Here is a 6,146-nt window from a genome sequence, read left to right on the forward strand (position 1 = left end):
TAAGTCTTTTCACATATTTTTATATCTGAGATGTTTTCTACAATTTCTCTCCTTAAGTAATTCAGAGTAGATTGACACCTGGACCTTATGCTCCAAGCTTCATCAGTGGTCAGAATACTAATATGATTATCTTCAAGTTGCACCAGAGTCACATTTTACATGTATGAAGCTGCTGGAATGGGGAACTACTAAATGAGGTTGAGGATTGTGAGATTGTTCCATGATTAAATAATCACACAACTTCCTCAGACCTAATTGTAGCTAAATGCACCCACGCGTGCATCATGCGCGCACACAAAATCACACACGCACCGAACAGGCACCGAACAGGCAGTAATGTCTGGAAGAGCTTTCAGTAGCAAAACATTTTAAAAGGTCAAAAAAAGATGTTGCGGTGACAGGGGAACCCGTTCGGGGGCATGGCGAGCATGCCGTTCCTACCGGTTTGGAGACCCAGTCGCCATTTCCACTACCAGTTCCACCGAACCGGTGCGAACCGGTAAGAACCCACCTCTGGTGATAATCTATCAGCTAAGGAAGGTGGCATCCCAGGGTGATACAGAAGAAGTTCTAAGTTAAAATTGTTAAACTTAAATGCAATATGGATTTCGATATTCTGTTGACTTCTGATTTTTCCCCTCTACTGCTATTCTTTATTGTTTTAGCACTCATGTTTAATAGCAATTAACAGTATGACTTGAGTATAATAAGGACTGTTTTGTTTTTGCTTAGCATAATGTGTGAATTTAGCCGTTGTGGTTTACCAGCCATGCCATATTGCTTTTTTTGTTGTATGAATTCAGCTAATTAAAGTTTATTCATCTATGGCATATGATGTGAGCTCGCTCAATATGCCATTTTATCAATTCTCACCCGTCATCTTAGTTTATAAAAACATAAGCATACTTTATCCAATCATCATAAAGATTGGGAGCTTACTGAGAAGTCCTTGGAATCCCTGAAAAATCCTCTCCAAGTGCAGAAAAGAATTCTGTGGCTCTCAAAACCTCAAAATAATTTGCTGATTCTCCTTTTTATCGTTAAAATAAACAGCTGCGTCTTGGTTCCTCTTCTAATAATAATATCCATGTGTCTTTGTGTGCAGAAGGGACTTTTGGCCAAATTTCAGAGTAGAGAACTGGAGAATTTCTCACAGTTGTGATGCCCAGGCAGTGTCATACTTCCGCTCCATGACAGTAAAGAAAGGAAGGAAGTCTAACTAAAAGCCTGATTCATGCTTAAAGAGGGCACCCCAACAGTCTTGTAATTTCACCAGTCTTTAATAGTTTCATAGCAGTGACAACGTCTCTATCATAGTTTAATCTGAAGACAAGCAATATTTGGGGGGCTTACGGTTGCATGCAGTTATTGTGTGGACTGTTAAGGTTATATTTAAAAAGGGGATGGTGCCACTGGGGGAAAATAGTCCAAGGCATTAGCTAATATTTAATATAATTAAAAAGAGACTAAAAACAGACTGGAGACTAAAACATATGAAGAACGGCTGCAGGAACTGGGTATGTCTAATTTAAAGTAAAAAAGGACTAGGGGAGACATGATAGCATTATTCCAATATTTCAGGGGTTGCCACAAAGAAGAGGGAGTCAAACTATTCTCCAAGGCACCTGAGGGTAGGACAAGAAGCAATGGGTGGAAACTAATCAAGGAGAGAAGCAACTTAGAACTGAGGAGAAATTTCCTGACAGAACAATTAATCAGTGGAACAGCTTGCCTCCAGAAGTTGTGAATGCCCCAACACTGGAAGTCTTTAAGAAGATGTTGGATAGCCATTTGTCTGAAACGGTATAGGGTTTCCTGCCTAGGCAGGGGGTTGGACTAGAAGACCTCCAAGGTCCCTTCCAACTCTGCTATTGTATTGTATTAAGAGCTCTGCCACCTGCAACTGGATTCTTCTAAGACAGCGGTGTCAAACTCAAGGCCCCCAAGCCAGATCCTTTTCGCTAGCAGAGTGCTGCAGGAAGCTGTCACAGCTGAAAACAGAACGGGGGTGGTGGTGGGTGTCACTTAAATTTAGAAGACAGTTAACTATGAGTCTTAGTTACAAATTGAACTGCCATAGATGTCAGATGGCAAAGCACTTTGTAATATGATCAGAAGGTTCCTAAGCCGAGGCTGTATGTTATTTTCTCTCTATTAATAAGTTTGTGAATACAGTGATGCAAGATCTGGCAACAACCGACAGCTCAGATGACTTTAAAAAATGTAATTAAATTTATGGAGGAGAGCTCTATTGGTAGCTCACAACTATGTTTCTCTGGGAAGATCAGCCATTGTCTTACATCATTGTAACCTTTTTGTATGAAATGGTATAAGATTTCCTGCCCCAGCAGGGATTGGAGTAGAAGAACTCCAAGGTCCTGTCCAACTCTGCTGTTCTGTTATTCTGTCTTCATATGCACTGTAGAGAGATGTTATTGTCACAATTAATGTTGAGATAGATTTCTCCTTATTCTTCAATATCAAACTGCTAATTGTTGCTTTAATTTTCTTCTATCGAGCTTTCACTGGTTATTTAAATGCCTAGAAAAACACCTACACTACACCTAGAAAAACACCTACACAAATCAATTTACTTCAGTTAAAATTACACTAAATTAATTAAATTTATCATTACTTTTCAATTATTTATTCATTTTATTTTTCTAACACATTAAGAATTGAGGTGGTAGCTAATTCTCAAGGGAACTTGAAATCATACCTAAAGTTTTAAAGGTCCTGGAGCTGCTGATTATGCAGCTTGGCTCTAGCTCCTACTAACTCTGGATAGCAGCACTTTTCACCAGTGGAAAGTTTTCAATTGTCTTCACAGGCAGTTCCTCAGAAACATGAGACAGTAGAGAATTTCCCCAGAAGTCTCACCAAAGCAGAACTGGGTGATACACTTCTCTTCATGGAGATTAGAACTTCAGTAACCTTTGAATTGCTGATTCATAATTCTTTGAGCCTTTTTTTTTTACCACTGCTAAGATGAAGTGCTTTCTACTAATCCTTGAGTTAGCAAAACGCGCGCGCACGCGCGCGCACACACACACACACACACACACACACACACACACACACACACCAATGTCAGATTTGCTGCCCTCCCCAGCTTATATTTCTTCCTGGTCACTAGATTTTCTTGATATGCCTCCGAGGCAATTGGAAACCGCATACTAAAGTTATGCTTTAATTGACCATTAGGAAAACATCTTGCCTGATGGATTGGGGGGAGCAATGAGTTAAGGTATGGAAAAGTAGAATTTAAGGATTTTGGCATGAGATTCTCAGTTCTGGTTTTGCACTATTGCAATACACTCTCTTATAAACTGTTCCTTTCTCAACAAATGGAGCCAAGGATCATTTCTATTTAGAGGTTTAAGCTGTGGCAGGTCTGACAGCAAGCATAATAAGATTTATACTTTTTAAGGCTGCCTATATATGATGCCAGAATAAAGAAAACAGACATCCCTATAACCAAGGGCAATCTAAATCTAAGTATGTAACTTTATACATGGACTGGAAGTGACATGAAGGCAATATTTTGGGGATGCTGAAGAAAAAAGTTGTTGTCAGTGTATGTTTATGGTGTGATTAGGTGCAAGTGGAAAAGACTTCCCTTGTGATCTGGTGAAGCCCCAAATCTTTTTCAAATGTACCACATTCCAACAAACACATTGTATATTTTTTTCTCTCTGTGTAAAAGATTATATATATATTCTTCTTCTAAAAATTGTTTGGGGGAAGAGAGGAATTATTTCTGGCCACTCTGGAAGCAGAAAAGGACCGGCCCACGGTGCCTCTGCCAGTGAAAACAGAGCTCGGGAGGGCTGCATACAGCCCAGGCTCCATTTTCCCTGGTAGAGGGTGGCAGGAGGTCGTTGTGGCTGAACACGGAGTTCAGGAGCCCATTTTCACTGGCAGAGCACTTGGGCCACCACAGGCATTCCTGACACGAGTGACGTCAAGCTGGCCATGCCCACCCTAACCAGTCCACCTCAGCCCCTGAGGTCCAAAAAAACAACCCTGATGAAATCGAGTTTGACACTCCTGCTGTAGAATGTATTATCAAAATTATCTTAACCTGTTCAGTTTCAGATTTTCAATCTATGCTTCCAAGCATGGGTAGATTTCAGGCTTGTGGGGATCTACTCTGATTTTTCCCCCCTTAAAACTCAAATATTCTCTATTTAACCCTTGATTGAAACATATAGGACTACTGGGAGAAATCTACTGAGGTTATTTACTTATTTATTAAATTTATATGCTACCGTTACCTCAGGGGTGAAATTCAGCAGGTTCTGACCTGCTGTTCTGGAGAACCGGTAGCAGAAATTTTGAGTAGTTCAGAGAACCGGTAAATACCACCTCTGGCTGGCCCCGCCCCCATCTATTCTCTGCCTCCCGAGTCCCAGCTGATTGGGAGGGAATGGGGATTTTGCAGTAACCTTCCCTTGGAGTGGATAGAGAATGTAGATTTTTGCAGTATCCTTCCTCTGCCACGCCCACAGGACCGGTAGTAAGAAAATTTGAATTTCACCACTGTGTTATGTGCTGTAACAGTGACTCTGGGCAGTTAAACTTGAAAATGTTTATGTAAATGCATTCCGTCCCCGTCTCCAGATGTATGTAGATTTACTAGAACCATGATTTATCATAATTCAGACATCACCCCCTTCAGAATAATCAGAACCAAATGCAACACTTTGTACTCTGAACCAATTGCCCTGGGAGGAACACCAGCCCTTGATCTGATCTTTTTGTTGTTGTTGACATCCTTTGATTTGGATGTGCTGAGTAAATAAAACAAAGAGAAAACCACCACGTTGCCATTTGCACAGTATCTCAGTGTGTCCTTGTATTGAGCAAAATAAAATGATGGTTGGTTGCAAGGCTGTGCTATTGCTAAGTCTACTGGATCAGAACATTTCCCTTGCTGCCATCTCCTCATCTAAACAGGCTTGCATGGAAAACAGAGGTTGAAAGACCTTCCACAGGAAAATCCATTGACAACCTTCAGAAATGTAAGGACTAAAAAGTTTTTTTCTGGGGATGGTTCCTCAATCTAGGTTCTAGGACGGCGATGATTAATCTTTTTGCTGTCATGTGCTGAAAGCGCGCATATGTGCCCTCACCAATAATGCAATGGATGAATGACCCTCCGTGTGCTCCTACCCCAGTACATGTGCCCCCCATGCGTGCCCCCCCCCCCATTTTGAGCCTGGAAGGCCTCCTGCACCAAATCTGGAAGCCCAAAACGGGCACGGGGGTGCTGCGCGAAGCCCAAAATGCAATGCAAGCATACACATCTTGTGCATGCCCCTCACACGTGCACGTGCACACCCCACACATGTGCCCCCACGTGCATACACAGCAGAGACCCCAAAAAACAGCTGGCCAGTGGGAGGCACACACACACATGCGCAGTGGAGTTGGACTGTGTGCCACCTGGGGCACATGTGCCATAGGTTCACCATCACGGCTCTAGGATAACATTGGGAAGATTCAGAGACACTGGATTAGAGAATACAGAGCAGCCATCGATAAAGTAGGCACTTCGTTTGAATAGTGCCCTTTTTCGTTGCTGGTGGTTTTCTGTTACTGACTTGCATTTACTATATAAAAATATAGTAGAATGTTGTATAGGTACTTTCTTTATATGGAAATGACACATGCCTATATAGGTAACATCCCCTGTCTCTAAGACCTAACACTGAGGTCTCTGTTGAATACACAGATATCTTCTGAGGCTATAGAATAGCCAGCTGTAGAACCTATGACTGCTCCAAATATCTTTAATATTACTGATTTGTGTTTATTCCTCCTCCTTGCTGCATTACACAGATGCCCCATGTTTGCATAGTAAATACAAGCCAGAAGCAGAAAACACAAGCAGTGAAAAAGGCGTTACGCAAACAAAGTGCAAAGTTTGTCTATGACTGCTCTCTATTCCCTAATCCAGTGGCAATTTGAAGATGTGTGAATTCTCCCAGAATTCACTAGCTAGTTTGAAGTCCATACATTTTCATGTTGCCAAGGTAGAAAAACACTGCTCTAATCTGTCCAGGCAACAAATTTTAATTAAACTGGCTGCTGAAGGATTACTAAAAGAAAAGAGCAAAATATGATATAGAACACAGATACAT

General features: G+C 41.4%; 1 protein-coding gene across 1 annotated transcript in view; it reads right to left on the reverse strand.

Moving 5' to 3' along the window:
- ACVRL1 (activin A receptor like type 1) overlaps positions 1 to 2,420 on the reverse strand; it is a 58,984-nt gene extending 56,564 nt beyond the window's left edge. The window contains exon 1 of the mRNA XM_081960771.1: positions 2,301 to 2,420. The gene's annotated coding sequence lies outside the window, so the exon portion shown is untranslated. The remainder of the gene's footprint in view (positions 1 to 2,300) is intronic.
- Between the last annotated feature and the right edge of the window lie 3,726 nt (positions 2,421 to 6,146).

Source organism: Natrix helvetica (genome assembly GCF_964273705.1).
Source record: "Natrix helvetica genome assembly, chromosome: 1".
NCBI classification, from domain to species: Eukaryota; Metazoa; Chordata; class Lepidosauria; order Squamata; family Natricidae; genus Natrix; species Natrix helvetica.